Source organism: Ictidomys tridecemlineatus, chromosome 7 (genome assembly GCF_052094955.1).
Source record: "Ictidomys tridecemlineatus isolate mIctTri1 chromosome 7, mIctTri1.hap1, whole genome shotgun sequence".
NCBI lineage: Eukaryota > Metazoa > Chordata > Mammalia > Rodentia > Sciuridae > Ictidomys > Ictidomys tridecemlineatus.
The window spans coordinates 46,281,473-46,296,198 of record NC_135483.1 but is presented as its reverse complement, the minus strand read 5'-3'; the positions used below and the strand labels follow the sequence as shown (position 1 = coordinate 46,296,198).

Here is a 14,726-nt window from a genome sequence, read left to right as displayed (position 1 = left end):
GATTGATTGTGAAAGAAACTGATATCACCCAAGAATTCTAAAGCAATGAACTAAAGGTCCTTTGATCAATTGTATAGGGACAGTTCTTAAATACTGAATCACAAGGCAAGCTTCTGCATGTATGTGCAGATGAACATCAATTTTTAAAAAATCCTTTCTAAATAACAATATTGCTGATTTATTAGCATTTGATTATGTACCATTTGATTTCTGAGATTTAAACTTGATTAATAATATTATTTCTTTTATAATAAGCCTTGTATCATTGGTCTAGCTAACCAGTTAATTTATGAATAAATTTTTGTGTGTGTTCCTTTAATCTGAAAATTACATAAAATAATAACATAATAATATTAAAAAGGCTCTTACACAATGGGCAACAGCCAGGAAGAACTTACTATAAATGATAGAATTGATGTCCACTTAAATTGCAGAATGCAGGTAAAAAGTAGTAGGGATAAAGTGACCACTTTGGTCAAAGTTAAGAGAGGTACACTGGTTACAGTGTATGATGATTGTCCTATTTCTTGGAGTCATTGACACTTGACCATATGTGAAGACATGTTTAATATTTTTTGCATTCAGCAGAATGCTTTGGCTGGCATAATTTTTTAAAAATGTTTTTACCTCTGCCCTTTCCTATCCCCCTTTTGAAGTGACTATGCACAGGAAACTTTGCCTGAGATTTCAATAGATTCCCAGGGCTCTTCTTCATGCCCAAAAAGCTCAGGTGGGTAGAGATGTCTCAAAACTCTGAGGGCTTAGTTGTGAATTCAGAGTTTATATAAGCTGTCTATTTTCATTCTGAGAACATTTTCCTGATTCCCCATTTATTGTGCAAAAGCAGTACATGATTTTTGAAATGCAAAAGAAGGTTTGGTATGGGCAAAAAGCTGTGATTTCTCTATTTGATATATCTCACAATGTTGTCAGATAACAAAAGGAAGTCATATATTCTCCTCGTCAGAAGCATGTGCTTTGGAGTCCAGTAGACTAATTCTGTATGCACTATTTATTGCTCATATGACAATAAGCAAGTTACTATACTTCTAATTAAATTTTATCTTCAAAATTGGTCAATGATTAATTATTTAATAGGTTTTCATAACTAATGTATAAGTTATTATGAACAAAATGCTTAGGAGAGTGTTGATCCACAAAAAAACATTTGAATAAATGAGTCTTCCTAGAATATTTCTAATTTGGCCTTAGAGTTGATCTTGCTTGAATCAAACTGCCTGGGACAAAATCTAGACTCTTACTTTCTTAGCTATGACCTGCAGTGAGATATTTAATATCTCTGTTACCTCTATTTCCTTGTTTGCAAAAAGAGATTCATAATGACATTCTCTCTGTAAATTCATGAGCTTATATGACTTAATACACCAAGCTTTTATAACAGCACCAGACACATAGGGAAACCTCAACAAATGTTTTTGGTGAAAATGGATTGTATCAAAATTACCACCAGTGAGTTGCATTGTCAAAGATAAAGTAGAAAACTATAAAGAAAGCTTGATTTTCATCCAACAGAGTCTGTGCTCAACAGTGATCCTCACTTTCCTTTTACTTCACTGCTTTTGAACTCTGTTTCTACATTTGTACTGTGCTTTAAAATTTGAAGATCAACACAAATTAATGATCTTATCCATATTAAGCAATAGACTCCCTTCTAGGGCAGAGGGTAGTTGGGTTTGAAAATTCAGAAGCAGACTTGTCTATGGTCTATGGTCTTACAGCAAAGTGATGAATGATCCATTTAGCAACTTTATGCCCTGAGTCTTGTGCTTAGCTTAATCAGTTCATAGGGCTATATAAAGAACGTGAGCATGCTATCAATCCAAGGGTTTATATACAGTAGGAAAGAGTGAACATGAGCAAAACAGAGCCATTCCTTAGCAAGCACTTTTCATTGTTATGCAAGTTCCATTATGCAGAATATAACATATCTCATTTTCTAAGCAATTTTATAGCCTGCCAGTTATTATTTCACAGGATCAAGCTATAAATCTGTTTGCACACATTTTGAAGGTTTATAGTGTCTATTACTTATTTCAGTTGTGTTTTATTTATTTTTTTAGTTTCTAGTAATCTTTTTTTGTTTATAATTGAGCTGATAAAAAATTTAGTTTTTATAGTAATATCTGAATGTATCATTTTACTTGTCTCCTTTTAATGGATGCTCATTTGCATTAGATTATAAAAGGTTAGTACTGATTTTCAAATCGGTATACAATAAGATTCCATTAGTGTCTGCCATAATTCTTGCTAGTGGATAATTCATTATTGGCTTTTCTTGAATTAAATGAAGCAGAGAAACACTACTTCACTTCAGTCGGGGACCTGTATCCAAAAGAAAACAAACAACAAAACCCCCAAAACCTCTCATAGATTTCCTAGGAATTTTTATAACTTATGGAAAAAGTAGTGCTGACTCAGACATTCTTCTAGCTCTTATGGGAAGTAGAATTAAAAGAGTAAAGTTATAATTAGCAAAATACAATGTGGTGCAATGTAGGCAGAGCTTGTGGCTATGGCTCTTGTCTTAGGAGGCTCTGGAGGGCTGGAGTGGAATGGGAGATAGGGTGCTACCACATCTTTTATCTTGGAGGCATGACAAATCTATCCCACCTTCATCTACCATAGTTGGACCACAGAAGTGGAAGTTGCTCTTCTGGATTTGGTTTCTGATATCATCTGAATAGCACCTCTGCATCCAACCTGATCTACCTCTCAAAGACTTGATGGCTATGCCAGGGACACCAACTCTCACTCTGTATTTCTACTTCTTAAATTACTTTTATACTTACTCCTGGCTTCTTCTAATCAAACCACTGCACCAAACATGCTAATTTAAATGACTGCTATAATAGCATTTATTATTAAAAGTGAGTGTTTATATTTTGAATATTTTAGTACACAGCTCCATACATGTATACCTACACAAACTACAGCAATAACTGAACCCTTGTCCCTGCCTTTGAATGAAGCCAAGTGATGTGGCTCTCCAGTTAGATGAAGACCACATATCTGATGTTTAAGCCCAGAAAAATGCCATTTCTATCTATATATGTACACAGATAAGCTTTTGTGTGTGTGAAAAATCAACTATAATTTTTATTAGTATATGAAGAAAGATTAAATATAATCTTTAATTTTAATTATATATAATTTTGAAGTATTTTTCTATCTTAATTTTTATTGATAAAGCATTATAAAATCCAATTTTAATGCAGTTCTAGGTACAAACACTTATGTATTTTAATTTTGTGCAAAATTAAATATTTTTCTGAAATACAAAATATGTGAAAATACTGTCTTAGTTTTAGGTTACAGAAGTATGAGAAAAACAGATTTTATCGGCTTTTACAATATTTTTCTTTAAATGTAGTTTTTAACATCAACTTATCATAACACTATCTGAAAACAAAATACTGAAGAATATAAATCAATGTAAAGATATTCTTTATAACTTCATTTGTAGCAGTGGAACATTCGACATGAAGGTCAAAATTGATCAGGCCCTTGAATTATCAATACATTCTTCTAGAAAAATGTTGCCAACGGTTAAAAACAACATTTTAAAATTATCAAGATTATTATGCTCTGGTCAACAGTCCTTAAAGAAGTTCTTTTAGAAGTCAGAATATAATCTATAACAAAATCTGTGCATGGTAAAATCAATAAGGCACAGAGTCTTGATCAAATAAGAGGGGAAATATTCTTAACAATGTGGAATTCCATTTATTCATTTTTAAAAAATAATCTTATAATCAGACACACTGTATTATGGCAATTACAAACTCCAGGGCATGCAACATTGGCCAGCAGTGTTTGATACCTAGCAATGCAAAGTGTAAGTGGTTATTTAATACCCTTCATTGCAACAGAATGTATTTCCTGTGGCTTAAAATCCCTGTAACAAAGAGAATACGGTGGTGACATCATCATCATCATCATCATTATTCTTATCTGAAATTTTATTTCTCTTGTGTGACAGACTGAAGAAGAAAGATTTGAACTGGCAGAGCCTCTACTTCACAGGACATTAAAAACATGCAGCTTTTTTGCTGCTGTGACTAAAAGATCCTAACCAGAACAATAGTAGGGGAGGAAAAGTTTTATCTATGGGCTCACAGTTTTAGAAGTCTCAGGCCTTAGACAGCTGGCTCCATGCCCTGTGGTTCCAGGTGAAGTTGAACATCATGGTGGAAAAGTATGGCAGAGGGAAGCAGAGAGAGCAAGATATTCAAGAAGCAGAGAGAGAGAGAGAGAGAGAGAGAGAGAGAGAGAGAGAGAGAGAGCTCTCCACTTGCCAGATACAAATCTACTTCTTCCAGTTACTCCCCACTTGCCTCCAGTTATAACCCAATCCCATCAGGCATTAATTCATTGATTAGTTTAAGACTCTCATAACCCAATCATTTATACTTTGAACCTCTTGCATTGTCTCACATGTGAACTTTTGGGGGATACCTCACATCTCAACCATAGTAACCAGCTCTGCTTCTATTGTGTTTCTCTGCATTTTCTTGAGGTATTAGTCTTGAATTAGTGGAGAAAGATAGGTTACCTCCACACATTTTGTTTTCATCAAGGAAAAGAGAAAGAGTGGAAGTTCAGGGAAAGCAATTTTCTGTTTTATGCATATAACATGGAAAGTACTGACATCCCCTTCATTCAGAGTGCTTTGGCAAGAACTGTCATTGACAAAACCATCTGCAAGGAAAGTAACTTTTGCACAACTAACATTTGCAGAAGATCCTTCTACTAAAACTTTAAAGAGAAGACCAATATTGGAAGATTGGCCCATCTCTACTACCTTCTTCCTTAATGAGGATGTAAAATTGAATAATTAACAGAGATGAACACAATCATAAAGCATACAGCATCTGTTTAAGGAAACCCAGAGGATTACAGATGAAAAAATATTAAGCAAAAGAGTAACTGAGAGCACATAGTAACAGTCTATAATTTTAAAAATAAGAATATTATAGAAAATTTCAACTTGTCGGAATTGTTAAGTTTGACGACATATCTTTTGGGTTTGACTAAAGAATTTCCTGGAGATTCTAAGTCAGTTTCTATGTACTCAGTGTAACTTATTCAGACAATGCATTTTGTCAGATATATCTTACCAAGTCACTCACCAATATAAGTACATGTTCACTTTTAAGTATAGAAGAGAATAAAGAATATCACATTCTTAAACACCATACAAATCACTTTTAAAATTCAGGATTTTGTAAAACTGCTGAACACAAGATTCAGAAGCAAAAATGTGACGGTGGTAGCATTCCATTAGTTCACCAAACAATTTCAGTCTTACTATGCTTTGGTGTAGCAGGGTTGCTCTGTACATGGGGGACTCTGGGAATCCAGAGGGGCTGAGTGTGTTCCAAAATTTTGTAAGACCTTTCTAAAACAATATTTTGGGAGGGGTGTATCAGGGGTTGAACTTAGTGGCACTCAACCATTGAGCCACATCCCCAGGCCTATTTTGTATTTTTTAATTTAGAGGCAGAGTCTCACTGTATTGCTTAGAGCTTTGTTAAATTCCTGCCACTGGCTCTGATGCTGGCTCTAAACTCTGGATCCTCCTGTCTCAGCCTCATAAGCCACTGGGATTATAGGTACCTGCTACTGTGCCTGGCTAAAAAACAATTTTTGACCCTTATTTTCACCCACATCTTCTTTTGCATGATTTGGAAATTTTAAATTAAGAACAAAGTCAATAAGCATAGAAAAACTTAGGATAAATCTGAGCAATGATTAATATTCAGATTTATTTTAAAACAGAAAAATGTTAAGAATAGGTTATAAATTGCTGGTAATAATACATCAAAAGATAAAATTAGAGTTTTGTGATAGTAAAATTGTATTAAATTACCACAAGGTTTGTTTTCCTGCTGTTCCCATTATTTTTGATAGTAGAATATTAGTGCTTTATAGATCTGTTTAATAGTGGAGAAAATGTAATTGGCATAAAAATTGTGTTTTCTTAATTTTAAGGCTTCTATTTTAACTGTGTAGCAACTAGTAGTTATGAGACAGACACATTCAATTTGTGTTCCTTAATTGATTGATCATGGTATCTTAAAGTTTTAAAATCTGATAGTGTAGGAAAATGGCATGTACTATAAAAATCATAGTTTTCTAATATATTAAGAAGAAGAATGATTTGAAGACAAGTTGAACAATAGGAGGTTTGCATTTGGATGGCAGGTGCCTGGTCAGTGTGGTCAAGCACATAGAGAGGTCACCCACCTAATGTAGTAACAACAGGCATTAAAGTAAAATTTATTTAACTTAAGCAAATTTATAAGAAGCTTGAAAACACTTGGGGGGAATTTATTGGCAAATGAAAATAGCTAAAGAAAAAAAAGTAAAATGATTAATATAACAATTACTTATTGAGCACTTTCTAAATACAAGGCACTATTAATAGTATAGAACATATGTCTTCATTTTGTTTATAATATAATGAGGGTTACGCTGACAGTAAAATAGGAGAAGATATACAATGAATTGGAAGACGATATATGTTACAGAGAAAAATTCATTAGGAGTCTTTGTAGGATCAGGGGTGGATAATTCAGTTATATTTCAAAATATGCCAAAAAAATGTCTTACTGAGAAGCTGACATTTGAGCAGACGTGCAAAAGAAGTGAGAAGGCATGCAATGCAAATATTTGGAGAAAGAACTTTTGAAGCAGAGAAAATAGACAATGTAAAACCCTAAGGTGGGAGTTTGCTTGGTGTGTTTGAGAGATGACAAGAAGTCTGATAGGAGTGGATAAAGAAAAGCTTCAAATGTGGTCAGAGATATAGTTTGGCCATTGAATCAAGACACAAACCTGATTGAGATCTTCCTGCAGTGCGGGCAAGGATGTTACCAGAAGGAACATTTAGGAAACTACTATACTCATCTGGGTGGAAGATGAGTATTTGACCAAGCTTATAATAGTAGAGGGATGAGAAATTCTCAGATTTTTCTTGTCTCTGCCTTAAAAATGTATATATTCAGAACATACATGTTTTTCTCAGAATTTAAGGGCAGAGATTCTCCTTGATGGCAATACATAGTTAGAATCAAGGCCTTGAATATTTCTTCTACAGAATTAAAAATTGAATCCCTGGATAATTAGTTTTCATATGATTTAAAGACTTCAATAGAATAATTGAGTTAAAATATATAGGAAACATTGAAAAATAATTGTATCACATTGGGGTTAATTGGGAAATAAGACATTCATAAAATATTGAATTGCTTTGGAAACTCTAGTCTTAAAACAGGTATTACTATGTGGATTATTAAAATGTGATTATGGCTTTGAAGAGAAATAATCATTTTGAAAATGTTATGTTAAAAGGGCTGTATTTAAATGTTTGCTCTTTTAAAGAATAGTTTAAATGTAGTGCTACTCAATACAAAGAAAAGAAAAAACATGCTAAAATACTCTCCAAAGAAATTTAGAGTTAATATAAAGGATTTGTTTTGTGCGTGATGAGTTTATAAGACATGGAAGCCAAAAATTCTATGAAAGGATTCAAAGAGACAAGTAAGAAATGAAAACTTAGAACTGTCACAGTTTTAGTCAGCTTTTTCACTGCTGTGACCTAAAGGATTGACCAGAACAACTACAGAGGAGGAAAAGTTTATTTGAGGGCTCACAGTTTCAGAGGTCTTAGTCCATAGAAGTCTCCATTCCTCTGGGGTTGAGGTGAGGCTGAACATCATGGTGGAAGGAGGTGGTGGAAGAAAGCAGCTCATATGGTGACCAAGAGGGAGTGAGGGAGAGAGGAAGAGAGGGAAGGGGACAGGGAGAGAGAGACTCACACAAACACAAAATATGTACCCCATAGCAACACCCAAATTCCCACCTCTTCCAGACACACTCTACCAGTTCAATTAATCCCATCAGGGATTACTTCACTGATGGATTAAGACTCTTACAACCCAATCATTTCTCCTCTGAACCTTCATGCACTGTCTCAAATGTGAGTTTTGGGGGACACCTCACATCCAAACCACAATAGTTCCTTACCTGAAAATATAGGCCAAAGTATGCAGGAGACTGCCCAGGAAATGCCTGTGAGAAACACACATACACCACAGGGTAGAGCGCTGCCTCTGTAGGAATACCTCTTCTAATACTCCTCTGAGTCCTCCACTTTGCTTTATTTATCTATATTCTTCTATTCACTCACGCCCTCTTCCCTGCCAGCCCAGAACCTCATCAACTAACATGCTCCTTTATTTCCTTGATAATTTCTTATAATTTTTATATTCCTATTATCATTTTAACAAATCATTTTTAAGGAGGATGCTAACATAGGTATATTTGTATGCTGAATCAAAAGCATTGATTATTTAATATATATAAATTTTAATTGATAAGATAGTAATTGCACATTTTTAAGGGGATACAGTGTGACACTTCAATATGTGAATACGATGTGTAATGATAAGATCAGGGAAATCAGCCTATCACCTCAGATGTATATTATTTCACACCCAAATTTACTCTAGTAGCTATTAAATATTCAATTGATTGTTGTGAACCCAAGTTAATCAATTGTACTATAGAACAGTAGAGGTTATTTCTATCCAACTACATCCCTGTGTGTGTTGACCATTCTCTCTCCATGCCTACCTGCCCCACACCCTTCCCAGGCTCTGCTTAAATTCCATTTATTTATTCTTTTCTAATATCTATTTATTTGCAATCAAGTTTTTAGCTTCCTAGTCTGAGAAAATGTGGTATTGATTTTCTGTGCCTGAGTTATTTCATTTACCATGTCATTCAGTTCTATCTATGTTGCTGCAAGTGACAGAATTTTCACTTTTGACATATGCATTTTACTTTTTAAATTATCATTTTAATTATACAAATCAATAGGGTAAAGTGTGATAATTTGAATCAAGTATATAATATGTACTGAAAATTAGGGTAATTAATTTTCCCATCTTCTTATCATTACTTTGTATTGGAGTCTCAGAGCTCCTCTGCTGTAGTTGTTACAAAATACACAATAGGCTTCTGGTGACCTACAGTTCCCCCCTCTGCACTTTTATATAGTACACTAGAAATTATTACTTCTAACTGGTTTGGTACCCATTATTATACCTCCCACTATCCCCTTTCTCTTCCTCTCTTCCTGGCCTATAGTAATCACTATTTTACATTCTGATTAACTTTTGAATACAAATGTATGAGCGAGAACATAACACATTTGCCTTTCTGCATCTGACTTACTTCACTTAACATAACATCCTCTAGTGTCTTCTATTTTGCTGCAAATGATAGAACATCGTTAATTTTAAAGTGGTTGAATAATACTCCAAAGTGAATTCATTTAATATTTTCTTTATTCATTCATCTGTTGATGGGTGTCTAAGCTGATTCTATGTGTTACTTATTGTGAATAGTGAAGCCAAACAGGGACATGCACATGACTCTTTAATACATCATTTCCTTTGGATATATGCCCAGGAATGGGATAGCTGGATGTTGTGGTAAGTCTATTTGTAGCTTCTTGGGAAGCCTCCAAACTGTTCTTCATACTGGTTGCACTTATTTACATTCCCCCAAAAATACATGAGTGCTCCATTTTCTCTATGCTCTTACCAGCATTTACTTTTTTTTTTAATAATGGCTCTAACTGGAGTTACATAATGTCATTCCATTATGATTTTTTGTTCACCTTTTCCTGTTTATTAATGACATTGAATATTTTTTCATACCATTGTTGGCCATTTAAACTTATTCTTTTGAAGGGGTATCTATTCATATTCTTTGTCAATTTTAATTGGATTACTTGTGTTTTTTGTTATTGAGGTTTTTAAAAATTCTTCATATATATATTTTTTGAATATTAATCCCTCATCAGATGAATAGTTTGAAAAACATTTTTCCCCATTCTGTAGGTTATCTCTTCACTTTCTTGATTGTTTTCTTTGCCATGCCAAAGTTTCTTAATTTGATATAATCCAATTTGATCATTTTTGCTTTTGGAGTCCATGTAAAATAATAATAGTCATTGTCTATTCCAATGTCTTTTACTATTATGATTATGCTTTTCCTAGTAGTTTTATAGTTTCAGTTTCAACATTTAGATCCTTAATCCATATTGAGTTTATTTTTGTATAAAGTGAGAAATAAGGGTTAATTTTCAGTCTTCTACTTGAAATATAGAAATAATTTCCCCAGCACTATTTATTGAGGATTCTGTTCTTTTTCCAATGTTTTAGGTGTCTTCAGTAAGAAACACCTAGCTGTAAAGGCATGACTTTCTTTGGGCACTCTCCTCTGTTCCATTGATCTATGTGTCCCTCTTTATGGTAGTATTATATAGCTTTTGCTATAGCTTTTTAGTATATTTTGAAGTAAGTTAATGTTAGATCTTAATTTTTTCCCCTCAAATTGCTTTGGCTTCAGGGTTTTTTGTGATTCTATAAGAATTTTAGGATTGTATTTTATAGTTTAATAAAAAACATTTTTGATAGTTTGATTTTAATTAAAGCACTTGGTATAATGTGGATATTTTAGCATTAATAATGTTTCTAATCCATGGACATGAGAGGTCTTTCCATTTTTTGGTGTCCTCTTCAATTTCTTTCATCAGAGTTTTGTAATTTCTGTTGTGGAGGTCTTTTACTTCATTGACTAAATTTAATCACAGGTATTTTATTTATTTGTTGTTTGTAGCCATTGTGAGTGGAATTACTTTCATGATTTCTTCCTTGACAATACTGTTATTGATGTATAAAAATGCTACTGGTTTTTGTATGTTGATTTTGTGTCCTGACTCTTTACTGAATTTGTTTATCAGTTTTAGTAGTCCTTTATTGGATTCTTAAGGGTTTTCTATGTATATAGAATCACACCCTCTCTAAACAGGGGTAATTGACCTCTTTCTTTCCTATTTGGATGACATTGTTTTTTCTCTTATCCTATCGCTTTGGCTAAGACTTCCAACACTAAGATCAGTGAAAGTTCTCTGTTATTCAGCTTTTTGTCACTGTGACAAATACTTGAGAAAAACATCTTAGAGAAGGAAAGACCTATTTTGTCTCGTAGATTCTAAGGTTTCAGTCTATGGTCAGCTGGCTGCAAGAAAAAGACATCATGGTGAAAGGACATGGCAGAGAAAAGCTGCTCAGGTCTTGGCAGCCAGGAAGCACAGAGAGAGAGGAAGGGCCTGGAGACAAGACATAGTCTTCAAGGATATGCTCCCAAGACCCACTTCCTTCTACTAGGTCACACGTCCTATACTTTCAACTATGAATCCCTTAATGGATTAATCCACTGATGAGGTCAGAGCCATCATGATACAATCACTTTCCAAGAGCCCCAGCTCTGAACATTGATGTATATAAGGACACATGTGTTTTTTAGAGGGTACTTCATGTCTAGATTATAACAGTGCCTATCTTTGCTGTATTCTTGCCCTTAGAGGAAATGATCTCATCTTTTCCAAATTCAGTGTGATATAGGCTGTGGGTTTGTCATGTGTAGTCATTATTGTGTTGCTGCTAAATTACTTCTATGCCTGATTTTTGAGGTTTAAAATTTTTAATCATAAAATAGTTTTAAATTTTATTCTATTTTTAAAATTAATTTGGTTCTTGGAACTGAACCCAAAGACACCTTACCACTGAGATAAGACTCCAGTCCTTTTTCATTTTTTTATTTTGAGACAGGGTCTCATTAAGTTGCTTAGGGCTCCAGTGAGTTGCTGAAGCTGGCCTTAAACTTGCAGTCCTTCTGCATCAGGAGGGATTTCAGGCATGCACCGCTGTTGAATTTTACTGAATGCAATTTGTGCATTTACTGAGACGACCTTATAATTCTCATACTTATTTCTGTTGCTATATTAAAAATTTTAATTCGTGTAGATTGAATGATTCTTTCATTCCTGAAATCCCATGTAATCATGGGGATATAGTCATTTATATACACTATTGGATTCAATTTACTGGTTTTTGTTGAGAATTGTTTCATTTATACTCATGAGAGTTATTGTTCTTGATCTGTGATGGTTTTCTTTCTTTCTTTTTTTTTTTTTTTGATGTTCTTGTCCAGTTTTGATATCAGGCTAACATTGTCCTCATAGAATAAGTTTAGAATGGTTCATTCACTTTCTATACTTTGCAATATTTTGAAACAACTTTGTACTAATCTCTTGTAAATGCTTGGTAAAATTCACCGGTGAAGCTGTCTGGTCCTGGGCCTATTTTTATTGGGAGACCTTTTGTTACTAATTCAGTCTATTTTCCTAATATTTATCTGTTCAGATTTTCTATAATCACTTGGCTAAATTTTGACATGTGTCAAGAAATTTATGCATTTCTTCTACATTTTCCAATTTGTTGGCATATCGCTGTGTTTATCATAGACCTTAATTATCCCTTTCTGTGGTATCATAGCTAATTTGTCCTTTTTGGGGGGCTGTTCTGGAGTTTGAACTCAGGGCGCTCGAACACTGAGCCATGTCCCCAGCCCTCTTTTGTATTTTATTTAGAGACAGGGTCTCACTGAGTTCTTAAGTGCCTGCTTTTGCTGAGGCTGGCTTTGAACTCACTGTCCTCCTGCCTCAGCCTCCTTGGATTATAGGCCTGTGTTACTGTGCCTGGCTAATGTGTCCTTTTTAATCTCTGATTTTATTGATTTGGGTCCAATTTTTTTTTCATAGTTAAGCTAAAGTTTTTCAATTTTGCTATCCTCTCAAAATATCAACTCCATTTTATTGATCTTTTGTGTCTGTATTTCATTTGTTTTTGTTTTCATATTTGTTATTTTTTTCCTCCTACTAATTTGGAGTTTGGTTTGTTCATGCTTTTCTAGTTCCTTACATTGCATCATATTTTTTTCCTGCAATCTTTCTTTTTTGTATGTATTAACTTATTGCTAAAACTCCTCTCTTAGTACTGCTTTTTTTGTATCTTGTAGGTTTTAGTGTGTTATGTTTATATTATAGTTTGTTCCAAGTAATTTTTATATTTCCCTATGATTTCTTTCTTGAACCATTGATAATTGAAGAAAATGTTCTTTAATTTATGTATTTGTACAATTTCTTCTTTTATTCATTCAATAATTTTTATTGATCACCTATTATGTGATATTTGATATTCTAGATAATTGAGAATTCAGCAGTAGAGAAAAAGCTAACAACAAGTTATGCTGTGATCTGATAGAGCTTTCCTTCTAGTGAGAGAAGACAGATTATAAATCAGTAAAAAGCAACAAAAAAAGAATAGAATATATCAAATGATGATGAGTGGTTTGAAGAGAAATTATGGTAAAATAATAAGAATAATGTTATATGGAAGAGTAAGGGAAGGCAGAGTCTGATAAGAAATAACTGATTTGGGTATCCAGGTAATAATGGTTTTGTATTTGTAAAATTTCTAAAGTTCCTTTTCTTGTTGATTTCTAATTTTATTTCATTGTGGTCAGAGAAGACATGTGCTAAAATTTCAGTGTTTTGAATTGTTTAATATGTGGTCTATTCTGGAAAAATGATTCATGTGCTATGAGAAGAATATGTATTCTACAGCTGTTAGATGAAATAGTCTGTAAATGTCTGTTATGTCTGTTTGAACTGTAGTATAATTCTAATATTTGTTGTTGATTTTTGCATCAATGATATGTCCAGTAGTAAAAATAAGGTGTTGAAGCTTCCAATTTTTATTTCTGTTTTAGTCAGCTTTTTGACTTAAAGACCCAAGCAAAACAATTCTAGAGGAAGAAAAGTTTATTTGGGGCTTACAATTTCAGAGGTCTCACTCCACAGTAGCTGGCTCCATTCCTCAGGGATTAAGGTGAGGCTGAACATCATGGCAAAAGAATGTGATGAGAGAGAGAGAGAGAGAGAGAGAGAGAGAGAGAGAGAGAGAGAGAGAGAGAGAGAGAGAGAGAGAGAGAGAGAGAGAGAGAAGAGAGAGAAGAGAGAGAAGAGAGAGAAGAGAGAGAAGAGAGAGAGAGACACCCTACCCACCTTCAGCCCCAACATAGTTAATCCTATCAGTGGATCCATTTACTGATTGGATCAAGGTTGGCATGAACCAATCACTGCTCCTCTAAACCATCTGGCATTCTCTCACAAATGAGCTTTTGGCATGTGTCAAGAAATTTATGCACATCCAAATTTATTCACATCCAAACTATAACAATTATGTTTGAGTCTGTATCTCCTTTTAAATCAAACAATGTTTGCTTTATGAAATTGAGCTCTTCAGCACTGGGTGCACATATATTTACCATTGTGTTTTCTTGCTGATTTGATTTCTTTATTACCATATTATGACTATTTTTTCTTTTGGCAATGTTTGATTTACATTTTATATGAAATAAGAGTAGCTACTCTTGCTTGCTTTTTGTTTTTACTTGCATGATATATCTTTTTCCATTCCTTTTTCACTCTCAGTCCATGTGTCTTTACTGGAGAAGCTAATTTTTTTCTAGACAGGATATCACTGAGTCTTTCAAAACAAAACAAAAAAAAAAACCAATAACAATAAAAAAACTCATTCAACCAATTTGTAGCTCTTGTTGGTAAATATAAACTATTTACATCCAAGATTATTGTTGATAAGTAAGATATGGTCCTGTCAATATTCTTTTTTTTTTTTTTTCTGGTCGTTCAGACTTTTTTTCTTTTTTTTCTCTCTATCTTTGTAGTTTGGTGATTTCTATATAGAAAAGGGTTGATTCTCTTT

At 33.6% G+C, this 14,726-nt stretch overlaps 1 protein-coding gene across 1 annotated transcript in view; it reads left to right on the top strand.

Annotated features, from left to right (window-relative positions):
* The window catches only part of Cnbd1 (cyclic nucleotide binding domain containing 1), a 315,836-nt gene that overhangs the window by 174,951 nt on the left and 126,159 nt on the right, over positions 1 to 14,726 (top strand). The window lies entirely within an intron of this gene.